We start from the raw sequence: 14,615 nt of genomic DNA on the forward strand, positions 1-14,615 counted from the left end.
ACAAAGGCGCTCTATACCCACACAAGAGCACTAGTGTTCATATAAAGGAATGCGTGTGTTCCTCAGTAGAAAAGCTTTTGATTTTAAGCAGCTCTACTTTTTACTTGTTATTCCCTGCAAGATGTAGATCTTATTTATATAGTATGTGTGTGATTTGTCCATGCATCATTAGTTCTGACAATCCCGTGAAAATGGAGTCGCATGCCCAAGCAAAAACGGCTTTGATTGACGTACAGATTAATTCAACACATGGAGAATTTAGTAAACAGGCTCTCCCTGTAATGTTGGGAAAGAGAACATTAATGGGCTGCTTGATGAGCAGTGGGGGACCTTTTTAGCTGGAGACCAGGGAAATCACACTCGTGCCTGGTTATATTGCAACATAATTTATTTAAGTCATAAAATCTGGAAAAATTGAAAAAAAAAATACCTTAAACAAAAAGGTTGGTTGAGAGTTTAGTTTAACCCTAACTTCATCATAATTAGTAAGTGAGTAAATAACTGACTGCTGGTTTTTGAAACAAGAGATCAAACGGAGTACAGATGATCTAAAACTCTGTACCCAATACCCTTAACACATAAAAACACTTTGTCCTGTGAAGTGAGCATCTAATGGTTGGCTTCAGCACCACTTATAAAAGAGGGAAAGAGAAAAAAAAAAAAAAGATGACACCTCAATACGCCTTCACCATATGCTTTTAAACCACTGATGGATGCAGCTCGGCCCATTTTCTTTTTTACGGAAATGCATCACATTTTCTACTGACAGTGTGCTGCTGTTGATAAAGTTAGAGTTAAGCCATCTGTTCATTAACACGGCCCTGCTTCACTTAGATAGATGTGTCCAATCGAACACAAATCTGTGTCCAACTACACTGATGCTGTGCAGTATCACTAGAGCATCTGTACTGTATGCAGTTGGCATGGCAAGTTACGTGTGTAATTATCTGCCATGATGAATGATAATTATGGAAATACTGAGGACTGCCCATCAAAAAATGACGGAGAGGGTGGCCCACTTTGCAAACATAATGCAGTGTAAGAAAATTAGTCACAGATGACTGTAAAAGTGAACACTTGGAACCTGTCACTCAAGTGTAATTACTGCAGAATACTGCCCGTCACATTTTTGTCAACCACACATCCCGTTGTGTTTGGGGACAGAGGGAAGGCTTCCCAGCCCAGATTTACTATTGCCTTGCGCCTGTTGTAAAATCTGTTTTGCCATTAAATTACTGTCTGTATTTACTATCAAAGCACGGCGACAAATCAGCGCCTGAAAGGGGCAGACACAGTGATCTTTGTGGCTGTCCTATTCCATATGCATGTTCCTTCACCAGAGTACACATTCAGCAAGAGTATTATTTAAATGAGTCACTGCAAAGTGATTTACTAAGATTTGAGCTATTTAATATGGAAAAAAGGCTTCAATTTTGCCCTTGACAAAGTGTACAAGTAACCGCCCAGAAGATGCATCGATGTGATGCAAGAAAGGCAGAAGAAGAGTTACTGACAGAAGTGATTCTACATTAATGTATAATGTTGAAAATATTGAAATATTAGAAGAAAATATTCTGAGAAGATATAAATGTTCAAGCCATCTCCTTCATAATTGACAGGAGGAAATCACCCCATCCTTTTTAAAGTAGTCAAGAATCACCGCAGAATTTAGCGTGTTGTGACTGCATTGTGCAGTAACTTAAATGAAAAATAAAAGGGCAGCTGCTTCACACACAATCACAATTGATTGGAACACTCATGTTGTCTACAAACATTATTCAAATGTTCTGTGAATGAAAAAAGGCTTCTACTTGGATAACAAAATAATCATGACTTCAGTGATTATCATCACTGGAGCAGCGCTGCGCGGGAGAGTCTCATGTGGGACATCGGCCATCGGGAGGTTCCTCTGTGGGAAGCAGTGCCAACTTACGGGATGTGCATCACAGGAGTGCGCCAGTCAGCGAATAATTGTTGGAGGATAGGGATTCTGTCTCAGCCTGTTTTGATTCAGGAAAGCATTGAGAGAGAGAGAGAGAGACAGAGAGAGAGAGAGAGCTGGAGATATTTTAATATGTGCAGTTTCATATGAATCCGGATTTGCTGACCAAAGTGCTCACAGTCCTGTAGCTTTGTGTGCAGTTTGGATTTAGAAGGAGAGCTGAAGAGACGGGTGACAGGAGCCAGTTGGCCTCAGAATGAAGATGAGGCTATTTGTTCTTTATTATCCCATTTAGCACAAACAAACCTGGATGTTAGCTAGTCTTCATTTTATTATGTTTAAGGTCTGTTATGGCCCTTATCCACTAGTATCTACTCAGCACGCTTCTACCCGCCACGCCCCCGTCTTGCGCTTTTCCACTACGGGCCGAGGTGGGTGGAGCCGTGCCAAGCAGATACTTTTTCTGTAACTATCCTGCCGAGGTTCTAACCGGGCTGAGCCGGGACTATTTCTGACGTCACCACCCTCCACGCCACCTATTGGTCGGGGGGCGGGGCCGTCAGACGTTTGAATCAGGAAGCGCGAGAACGAATGGCGGCCCACTGCGATTTTATTATACAGCGCAAACATCTGTTTCATGATCCAACTCTGAGGTGCAGATGTTCATAAACCTGGTGGCTGATGAGAGAATTAAAAAAGGGATGTAGACGGTTGATAAGGAACGATCAGATCCACAGGAGCTCTGTTTTACTCTCAGCCGCTCGGGGCTCCAGCTGATTTCTCATCTGCGCCGACACAAACAAAGGGGTTGCGCAATCGAGTACGTCACAGCAGCTTCACCCAAACCTGCCCACTTCTGGCTGTGGAAAAACAAACGGGGACAAAACGGGTGGAGGCGGGACGATGCGTGACGAGCCGTCCCGAGGCGAGTCGGGCTGAGTAGGTACTAGTGGAAAAGCGCCATTTGAGTTATGCTAGACCAAAGCTTTTTGTAGCTTCTAGCCATTTGTAGTTTCCCTTCATTAGGCTTAAATCCAAATGCAGTTGAATGTAATCTTATTTTAAATTTTTAATCTGACACAAAGATGAGAGGGGTGCACATGTACAACACTGAATGAGTGTAGCCCACTTGCCTGAGAACAAGAAGAGCGTGCGAGCAAGCGAGGTATTGATGTGTGCAAGACAAATGGAGTGTGTTAACAGAAGAGTGATATATGGAACGCAGCTTGTATGCCAATTGAAAAATGAAATCTTCTTTTCTCAGGATAAATGCAATGGGGGAGGAGTTTACCCTTTTCCAACTTCTCATCACTCAATTTAAAGTGTACCATACAGCTGAGGTCTCTGCCATACCTTCCTATTTAAATCCTAAAATGAACCCAAACATTATTGCAGGTGGTGATCTCCTGCAACACGAGCTTTGGAAACCCAAATCAAAATCCAGGTTCCACAAAATGAACAAATACCCTGACAACTAAATATTCAGGTCACGTTCTACTCATGTCATTGGTAATATAAAGGCTCCTGACTATAAAAAGGTTTGATAAGCTGCTCCTAGTCCGTAACGAAACGAGCCAGTTGCACCTTTGTTTTCTAGATCTGTTGAGTTTTTCACCCACCGAACCGGACACTCCTTCCGGCCCTATTTGCGTTTAGGGAACACATGTAAACTTGCCTGGAATTTACTCACGCCCCCATGTCCCCATTTCTTTTAGAACTGCCAACACAATGATATCACTAAAACATATATTCTGTCAATTAAAAAGTAGAAGACCACCTATACCCGAGCTGAAGCAATTTCGAAAATTCACACGATTACCAAAAACAATATGACGTTTTTATTTATTCTCTGTATTTTGAATGTAAAGCTGCTTTTTTCCGGGGGATGAAAAAGCCCAGATGGAGACTTGAAAGCGCTGTGTTATCCATGAATAGCATTCCTCTTATCCTCAGAGAGATGATGAAAACTAAAACCATTTCAAAAGAATCCACAGTGGAGTATTACAAAGCTAACAGTGCTTTGGATCCTGTCCAGACTGGCCTTTATCATTTTTTACCAAGCACATATCTACTTTTAGACTTCAACAGCATAATGGTATTTGCTTAACTAAGCAGCCAGCAATCACTCTCCTCTCTGCCAGTGTCATATCGCTGATCAAGTATGGCTCAGTTCCTCTCTGAAAGGAGGACTGCCAGACATAATGCAATCATAACGGGTGCACAGCTTGTCTAAGAGACTCCAGCTCCTATTTCACTGCTGACGATACTGGAATGAACTCTTTGTGCTCTTTCTCTCTCATTCTCCCTTTCTTTGCTAGCCCTGGAAGCCTCACACTTCGTAGAGCATAATAAGCCAATTGTAATTCCTCGCCTACAGTTTTGAATTGAAGACTGGATGGGACGGGTGGGAAAGAAAAGGAAAAAAAAAACATTGGACATTTCCTGTGGAAGTCAAAAGACTTTCAAGAATTAAAAGCTGTAGCGTACCTCTTAGTTAATATTTTCGACAAGGATAGAAACAGTCCCTGTGTCAAAATTTAAAAGAAAGTACCATAATTTCTGGACTATAAGCCGCACCTTTTTATAAACCGCACCTGCTCTATTTTTAAAAAAACAATAAAAAAAGATATACAAGCCGCACCTGTATATAAGCCGCATCTGCTCTGTCTAAAAAAAAAGATATGCAAGCTGCAAATATTTATGTTGTTAGATTAGACATTTACTACATGTACAGAAGGATTTTGAACTGTAAATGATGTACATGTTTGTACCTAAATAGATCCTTTCCTAACAGTGTCTTTTAACACGGCAGCAACTTTGCTGATTAAAACAGGACAGAACCAAGAGAAAATAACCACTATTTATTTATCTATTTATCTGTTTCAAATCTGCTTCTACCTACTTCTATCTGCTAAAGAGGAAGTAGCGTATTCTTCTTTGCATTTATTTTGTCTTAGTTTTGATTCTAATTCCGGTTAGAGCGCCCCCTAGTGGTGGAAGAAAAATCCACAGAATAGCCGCACCTTTGTATAAGCCGCATGGTTCAAAACCTATGAAAAAAGTAGCGTCTTATAGTCCAGAAAATACGGTAGATGGAATCTAAGAGAAAACCATACACTGATCTCAATTTACATCCACAAATAAACACCATGACTGAATTAAGCTGAAAAGTGATGTTGATTTATAGCAACCAAAGGCATGGATAAAGGACATTTGAATGAAATGAGGGAAAATTATGAACATCTTCCATAGTATCCATTATCAGGATATTATTTAAAGCTTTTTTTATTATAAGTGGGCTTTATAGTCGTGTGAATTGTTGACCTTGATAGGAGGTAAATGCATCAACGAGATGTGATATTTCAAAAATCTAACAGCTTTTAGTTTCTACAAAGAGCACTCCTCTTATCCGACACACTGTAGTGGACGTGAACCTGCGTCCGCTCTCCCGCAGATGCCTGGTGTGATGTTTGACAGATTTCTCCCTCTCCAGCAAGGCTCACAGTAAATGTCCATCTGGCAGCTTCCCATGGGTACTTATTATTCTCTGCTAGCCAGGGGTTTTCTGTTCCCGAGCAGTCAGCCAGTGCCTGCCTCAAAGAGTTGAAAGCCAGACCAGAAGTGCTTGCAGATGCTGTGCCGAGTAGCCAGACAATACCAGTGTAAAGGCATTCTACTGAGTTTTCAATTACACAATAAGGCGTAATTGTCTGAAAAGTCAAGTGGATTAATGGAAAACCAAGCATGTGAGACATAAGACAAGTCGTACAAGAGCGACATCAGAGTGTATTGTTGTCTTCTTTCTTTTTTTTTTTCTATTCAATACACCTGCTCCACCTTGGAAATGAGGTGATTGATTTTCCCCTTCTGAGCAGATGCTTGGAGCCATGGGTACAGCTGAAAGGTCCTGCTGTCTTGGTCTGACATCCTGCTATGGTAGATTCAGTCATGCAGTTGACCTCTATCAGACTCTCGCAGCCTGCTGAGCATCTCTAGAAAATAGTCTGAGAAAACAGTGCATGCCACACGGCTTGGTATTTAGTGGCTGGAATATTTTCATTTACCCCCTTTAACACTGACAGTCTGCTGCCTGCCAGCCTCCTTCCCTGCTATTTTCTTACGTATAATCTTTCCAGAATATGTTGCACATGTTTAATGCCATTCATAAAAAGTAAGATGGGACAATCATGACTTGTAAAAGTAGCTGATGGTATAACGAGGCCTCCAGTAGGGCTGGGCGATATATCGAGATTTTAATATATATCGATATATTTTCAAACACGATATGGTACGAGACAATATCGTTTACATCGATTTAAAATTTTTTTTTTTTTTAAATTTTTTTTTAATGATTTTGATATAGCTTATTTTGTGACAAATTGACTTGAATGTTTTATTTGAGATTTGCACAAATGTTTTGTTATTTGCACAACTGTCAACCTCAGTGGAAAAGTCTGCCTGTTACTGTCTACATTGTATTAATTGCACAGTGTATTTTAATTTAATTGTTATGCAGGAAAGGGATATTTGTTTTATTTTATTCAAGAAGCATTTTTATTCTATATATGCAGGCAGTTTATTTTTATTTCATTTGTTTTATACATTTTGATATTGTGCAGACCTCTGTTAATAAAGGTACCTGTGTGACATTTGGCACGAGGCTTTGTATTAAAACTGACTGTTTTTTTAAGGGTTTGATCAGAAAAAATGAAGCTAACAGAGATGCTAACAGAGATGCTATGCTATAATGCTTTGGGGGAAACCCCAATTAAGGCACAGAAAAAATAGAGATATATATCGAGTATCGCCATTTAGTTAGAAAATATCGAGATATGACTTTTGGTCCATATCGCCCAGCCCTAGCCTCTACTATACTTCGATTCAGACTAGAGTACCAGTACGAATGGGTCCTCTTTTGAGATTGGGATTATATTTATTTAAGTTTCCTATCCATTTTAATAGGAGAAGCTGAAATAATTTCATAAGAACATCAAATCCAAGCCTTTGTTATCATGTCCTGGCACATGGATTGGGAACAGCAAGGTTGGGTTCAAACCCTAACATATTAGGTATTCCAATAGGCCCATCAGTAAACACTATCCATTCTTGCTTGTTTAAGCCATCAGTGCCGGTGTATTCATTAAACAACACAGAGCCAACAATCCGCCTGCCAGTAAAGGCTACCATGGTGCACACGTGTAGGGAAATAGGACAGGTGAGATTGTTGAGCCCCGCATTCGTTAGTGTGCAAACAGCAGCATCACAGTGCCGCTTCAGATCCGCCCTCTCCCTGCATGCAACTTTGTGCTATATTTATGCATTCACACCACTCTCAGACAAGACGACTCAAACATGACTCCCACTCTCGAAAGTAGTGCCTTACCTAGTGTGGAAAAGTTGGCATCATCTGTAAGTAGACCATAGAGGAAAAGAGGGGACCAGAGGGATGGGTGGAGAGGATGGGGAATAAGAGGGAAAAAGAGCGAGAGAGAAAAAAAAGAGAAATGTCAGCAAATTACAATGTACAGCAAGCCAAACTTCAATGCAGGCTGAGGTTGTCACCAGCTTCCTTGAAAAATGACGTTCTCCCAGGATTGTGCCGACTTGGGGTTAAGAATAGTCACTGTCAAGAGAGGGGGGGGGTATCATTTATTGAGCATGGGACATGAAGCTCTGAGAGCCTCCCCTGGGGACCCCATGTTTGCACAATTTGCATTAATATTTGTCAGTGTTTCAAGATTTAGAGTGTGGAAACGCAAAGGGGTGTAAGCAGAAACCCAATCCCACTGCTTTCGGGTTTTTTTTGTTTTTTTCTTCATCAGTGTTACTTAACCACACAGAGCAAACAAATGCGCTTGCACAAATGTACACTAAAGTGTTGCCTCTCTTGCAAGTCTCTGAGATAATTTATCTTGGCCTGTTTGCTTGGATCTTTGCAACATTTCCCCAAGCTTGTTAGTGTCATGACAGGCGTCCCATGTAAAGTACCAAAAGACATGATATAATGGTGGTCCCGCCATCCCCAACGAGACCTGAAGTTCCCCCCAGTAAACAGTGAACCACTAGGGCAGGAAAAGCAAACTTTAGTAACATCTTCACTAAAATCAGTGTGACTTACTGTTCAAATATCCGGTCATAAATAGAAAGAGATATTGCAAAGTTGTGCTCCCTTTTCCACTTTTCTGTACCATCTCCTTTGCATCCAGAAAAATACATTGTGGGTTTCCATTACAGCACTTTTTTTTTCTGATGCAGAAGTGGTCCCTCTGCGAATGTCATCTTCAGTAAATGTGCAATAAAACAAGGAAATGGGGTGCACTAACAACAATTGGGCCTCATGGAAGTGAAATGGCAGACTGAGGGCTAATACTGAAGATGCCGTTGCTTACAGTGCAGTCTGGGTGTGTTGCCAAGCAGAATTTGGAGGTAATATGATTTATCGCGGATGATGTGCATCTCCCTGCATTCATTTACATTTTCAGTCTGCATGCAACAAACCCTCAAGTGGATTAAGAATGAAAAAATGGGATTACAATATCTGTTTTGCATGTGAGAACACATCTAGGGGGAAGAACGGGGTTCAGTCTCTGGGACACTCATTACCATTCTGTCTGACTTCGACTCGCACTCAGTGCTGCTGTTGTTGCTAAACAGAGAGCTCAGCTGAGGTCCTTGAAGCTTCATGCAGGGAAAATTGGACCCAGGGGAGGGGGTAGCAGGGACTGATGTCAGACTTCAAGAGCTACTAGAAGCACCTGGGGCTTCAGCAACATTAGCATTAGTTTTGTTTGGTAGAGAGACAGCTAGAGACCGAGACACTTGAATGAATACTACAGAAACAGGGACACATAAATTGTACAACCGGAACAGACAAAAATAAAAATAAGAGTAATATACAATACCAGGAACTGAAAATGAATCAAATCCAACATTACATTTTACTCTTTCAGCAAAGACTGCTAACATTTCCACAAGCAACTATTCATGCCAAGACCAAGATCTACAGTCTGAAATTCTATCCCCCCAAACATTCCATTTTTCTCTTCAGCTAATCACATTTTGTTGTTTTAATAGAGTTTATTTTTCTTTTTTTTTTCCACCGTAGAGAGGATTATTGATTTTTCTGAGTCCTGTGGAGAAAATTTGGATGCCTGGCCAATCAAAACCACTGGGGGGAGGTAGGGGGTCTAAGTGGATTAAAGCAGTGGGGATGGTTTAGAAAGAGTCAAGAAGGAGAAAGTAGTGGCTTCAATCAGTCTCCTGTGTGAAGCAAAAAAAAAATATGGAAGAATCAGGCATTTTTTCACCCTTCTTACCCTCTTGTTTTAAGCAGATAAGCCGCTTCCAGGGTGTTAGTTATGCTGTGTAGAACCCACAACATGATAAGGAAACTTTTTGACAAGTCTAAGAAAGGAGCTAAAAAGTCTGCTCCTCGTGTTGTCTTTTTCTGTATTGACAAGAGGGATTTGGGGGATGCTTGGAGAGGTTGGCGTTGGCAGGAATCACAAAAAGCCCATGTGGTTTGACACAGTGTGCAAATTGCTGCTTTAGACGTGGGTTTTAGCGTAGGCCTCGTGCTCATTTTTGCAAAATCTTACCTCTATAAGCCTTTGCAAAAATGCAGAGATGGCTTTGGAACGATGACTAATGGACATCATGAATCATTTTAAGTCTTCCTTGAGATTCCAGATCAAGTCTAGAGACTTGCTCTGGAATCTCAATCTCTTGGAAAACTAGACTTGACCCATCCAATTAACTGATAATGAGGTTGCTCAGGAGGCATCATGACTAAAACGAATGTTTTATTGGACAGACTGAAAATAAAGAGGTTGATTTGATTACTCTATATATTTTTTGAGTTGTGACTAGGGCTGAATGATTTTGGAAAATAATTTAATTGCATTTTTTTTTTTCCCAATATTGCATTTGGGATTTAATATGCAATTTTCTTTTCTTCAATAAAACCTAATGAATGATTTTAATACTAACACAATATCATATACATATAGTATAAAATGTTCCTCCAAAGATTGGGCATCTTTGTTTTAAGTCTTGTAAAGTATATTTTAATTTAGCCAGTAAATATAATATACAGACTAATAACAATCATTAATGCTTTTGTTTAGAAAGTTTGAACCATATTACTTCCACACCACAAACAAACAGATCTACTACCTCAAAAACATAACATTTAAACTGAAAACAAAAATTAAGATAATATGGATTTGAAATAGTAAATTTTTTTGTATGTTTGTTGTTTTGTTTTTTTTTTCAAATCAGATTAAAAAAATAATAATATTGGGAGCAATGAAAAAACTATTTTTTTTTTTTTCACAAATCGAATCAAAAAAGAAATTGAACATGCCCCAGAATTGATTTAATCCTAGTTTGAGCAGTTTAAGTATTGTGGTTTCTGAACTGGTTCTGGTCTAAGGCCTTGTTGCTCTTTAATGCAGTGGACGGTTCTCTGGCCTTGTTGGGATTTAGACACTAACTTCAGCATCGGGTCTTTTACTCTTGTGGTGATTCAGAAACAAACTTCAGGTTTAAAACTGATAGTGATTCATAGTGTCTTTTAAATGTTGATGATTTCTTACCAAAATAAGGTACAATAGATCATTTTCCCCATTTTAGTACCTCAGCAGTGCATGTGCAAAGTTAACCCTAGCTTCATGCTTATGTTCAAGTTATTACATAATTGGTGGTATAGGTTTCCCAATCGACATGGTAAATTGCCCCTGAAAGAGTGTGCCATTTAACTACAAATTGTAGTGTTATATGATTATATCTAAATAATCTGTTCAGCACTCTTTAAGTGGACTGCTGTTCAGCAATGTTTGTCCACAAGAGATGGATTTTGTCTGAGACCAAAATCTTTGATCTTGTGACAGCTCGGCCTGAATAGTTTGAAACTATCTGTCAGCATTTTAAACTGTCATTGTCAGTTTTTATGCCTCCTTGGTATTTACAGTCTGCACAAAGTGCCTTTTCACCATGAAATCATGATGTGCAACAAATAAATAAATAAATTAATGTGGTGACAGATATTACCCCATATCCAGGAATTTCAGAGACATCATCTACCATCTGTGGTGTTTTTGGGGCAGTTTGCTGCTTGCTAAATCTTCTAAGCCTTTGCATTTCTTGAACAAGGACATGAGTTTTCTCGAGAGATTCTTTTTGACACAGCTGGTCTCAACTCTCCTCATTCATCACATAGCCGTCGGTGCACAGCAACAGCGACAAGATTAAGGGAATTAAAAGGGCTGAAGCAGTTCTTTTAGTCATTGAAAACCAACAGTGACCATCTATTCCTGCAATCACAACCAGCAGCCTAATAACGACTTCAACTAGTACAAAACCGTCAATTCCCGTTGCCGCTCTGACGGCCGTCCAGTCCATAATTTACAAAACTAGGTCATTTACACAGCTCATATGTTACGTGAGGTACTCATGCGACATATCTTTGGAAAGCTAAGATTCTTGTGATTCCAGCACAATAAACCATTTCAGGATAGCAGCTGGTACATATCAACACTACAAACAAACAAACAAAGATTTGACCAAAAATGGTCTGGTTACAGTCAGAATGGTCCAGTAGATCCAATCCAGTAAAGTATTTAGTCCAAAATACATTATTATACCAGTAAATATCCACAAACAGCCGCTGTTCAACGAAATAAGCTGGATGTTCAACGTGTTGTTGTTGTAACCTCTCAGATCAGAGATCAGTCTCAAAATGGAGTCTGCACCCCCTCCTTTTGATTGACAGCTCATTCGACCATACAGGAGCTTCCCTGTCCCCTCCACAGCCTAAACAGCGAATCGAGCGCCTGTATGCAAATGAAGCGCATGTCCGCCTTTTGTCATGAAAATAAATTAGCCAATTGCAGCAATCGTGCTGATGACTGGCACATTGTATAACCAATGAAATGCTGAAAAGAACGATATGCGGCTTGAAGGGGTGGGAATAAAACCCACAGCAGGGAAGTCAATTCAGAGTAGTGAAATCACTGCAGTGAATCAAACGTCCGTCCGTGTTTTGACTCTTTACATGTATTTATATATATTTCAGCAATATTGATAGTGAATCTGGATATATGATAGGATACCTCTAAGTGTCAGCTTTCATTAAAGGCCAGAATTATGACTGTATGTTGAAAGGTTCAAGACTTATGCCCATGGTTATCCAAGTGTCTTTTTGGCATCTCCAAATGGCCATGTTTGGAAAAGTCTAGACAAAATTTTACAAAAACATGTGTAAAATACTCATTTTTTGTGGTATTGTTATCACATTTGAAATTGCACTAGATAAGGCGTCATGCTGTGGTCTCATTGTCTTTTCCAGCTAATAATTCACAGATTCACTCATCTACAAAACAAATTTCCAGCTGAAATAAAAACCTTCTATTTCAGTGTGTTCAAACTTAGATTACTCAATGCTAGTAGCAGTTACAGTGATTCTGGAAATGCTTATTGACCATATTCTCTTCTAAACACTGGAACAGACCCCTGAAGTTGTTTTTTTTTGTAGGGTGGTGAGTTTACTGCGCCGTCAGCAAAGCAAATCAGATGCTCACGTGAGAGCACTGTGTGTGTGTGTGTGTGTGTGTGTGTGTGTGTGTGTGTGTGTGTGTGTGTGTGTGTGTGTGTGTGTGTGTGTGTGTGTGTGTGTGTGTGTGACTGCGCGACTGGTTACATGAGCCAATAAGAGACCACTGACTCACAGCGTGCCATCTGCATGCGCCAATTACAGCTTTTCCTTGAGCCGTGGAGCGTAACCTCACTCACATAAATTTTACTGGATAATGTCTGGAACAAAACTTAAATGTCTGACCAAACAGTACAAGACACTTGACACGGATCATCATCTGTTGTCTGGAAATATTTCAGATTTAGGTCAAGCGATTGTTAACCAGGAACACCTAATATGCAAAGAGTGCTCTAAAGGTGCTTCGGTGCCACAAGCCAACACGACTAACTTGTTCAACAACCTAAAAAAAAAATCACAAGTCAGCTACGATGAATGCATGAAGGCAAAGAAAAACCTTGCATTGGTTGCAAGCATGAGTGGTTCATCAGCATCTCAAATGTCCCTTAAAACAAGCCTCTACAGCGCGTCACTGTATCCATCCACTTTGCAAAGACATGTCGAGATCACTAGAGCAATCACATTCCATTTGGCCAAAGATATGTGCCCAATAAACACCGTGCATAATGACGGCTTCAATTTTATTTAGTTCAAATGTAAATTCTCATCCACAATGCAGTTGAATAAACACCATTTCTTTTAAAAGACCTGTTTTTTTAACAGAAATGTATAATATTAGTGAGTGTAAGCAGTGTCCCATTTATATAATTTTGTGCTACATTTATTTTTATTTCTATTATGAAGATATTGAAATTAGGGTGAAGAAGCACCAATTTTATTTCTATACAATTTTTTGTAAATTAACATTAATGTAGCACACAGATGTTTAAATGACATGAACATTTCGACTGAACTCATTGAATAATCGTGATGAATAATCATGATCACAATATTGATCAAAATAATCATTATTATCATTTTTGCCATAATCGTGTAGCCCTAGTCCCAGTTAAATAGATTGCAATTGTCTAAATAAATACATAAAACGATCCAACCCATTCAACTACTCACCAATAATCTGCCTTTGTACAACTTGGAAGCCCCTGTCAGACATCACGACAGGCAAGATAAGTGGGAACATGGTTTCACACATGACTGAGAGCTCAAAAGGGATTGGAGGTAACACAAGAGGAGACGTACACCAGCTACTGGTCAACAGTGACACAGGGCTGAAAGATCAGACAAACTACCTGGACTGACTACAAAATAGCATTTACTTTCACTGCTATGAACAGTAACTTTATAGCAGGAAAACAACAGGCCCTGAGCACAAGAGCAGTCTGGGGGTTGGGGTCTACCAAGCCAGACAAAACCTCAAGTCCTGGCTGTGCAAAGATGCCCTGGAGACAATCCAGAACGAAACAGCTGTGAGTAAGACGCTGGCATACATGAAATGGTATCATCAAGTAGGAGGGACACTGTAAAGGAACATCTGTGCCGTTTATGAGCTGGAAGTCCCAAAGTCAAGATGCAAGATACCTCTAGGGGTTTTGTAGAGTCCAGAATGAGGCAGTAGCGATGGTATGTAGCAATCCCAAGGAACAGAAGAAGGAATAAAAGAAGTCTGAAAAGTAAAAAAAGTCTTGGAGAAGGAAGTGGACGAGATTTGGAACGTAAAGGCAACTATGTTGCCAGTGGTAATAGGAGGACTTTGGAGTAAACTGGGACTGTGGCTCCAGCTGATTCTGGCAACAATAACAGAGATCTCTGCCCAGAAGTGCACAGTCCAAGTAACAGCTAAGATAGAGCCTTCAGAAAATAGTCCTGCTATTAACTATATATTTCAGACATTTGTAGTTTTGCAGGCATTGTAGTCATCTGTTCTTTATTTCTACTGTGCCCGTTAAAGAGCAATTTCATGTAATCAGTAGGACAGACTTTTTTTTTTCTTTTCCAAATGCTCACAAACACACTGAATAAGAGAGCCTGAGTGGAAACAATTCACTTTTCAAAAATTGCTAGAGGACTGAATGGACCCTAATTGGAAATCAAAAGCAATGGAGCTGGAAGGCAGCCGTGAAG

The 14,615-nt window shown here is 39.9% G+C and overlaps 1 protein-coding gene across 11 annotated transcripts in view; it reads right to left on the reverse strand.

Moving 5' to 3' along the window:
* Positions 1-14,615, reverse strand: part of LOC133419940 (receptor-type tyrosine-protein phosphatase delta-like) — a 441,109-nt gene that overhangs the window by 295,873 nt on the left and 130,621 nt on the right. For all 11 annotated transcript variants that reach the window (XM_061709430.1, XM_061709428.1, XM_061709424.1 and 8 more), the window contains exon 4: positions 7,326-7,349. The gene's annotated coding sequence lies outside the window, so the exon portion shown is untranslated. The remainder of the gene's footprint in view (positions 1-7,325; positions 7,350-14,615) is intronic.

Source organism: Cololabis saira, chromosome 20, assembly GCF_033807715.1.
Source record: "Cololabis saira isolate AMF1-May2022 chromosome 20, fColSai1.1, whole genome shotgun sequence".
In the NCBI taxonomy this organism is placed as follows: domain Eukaryota; kingdom Metazoa; phylum Chordata; class Actinopteri; order Beloniformes; family Belonidae; genus Cololabis; species Cololabis saira.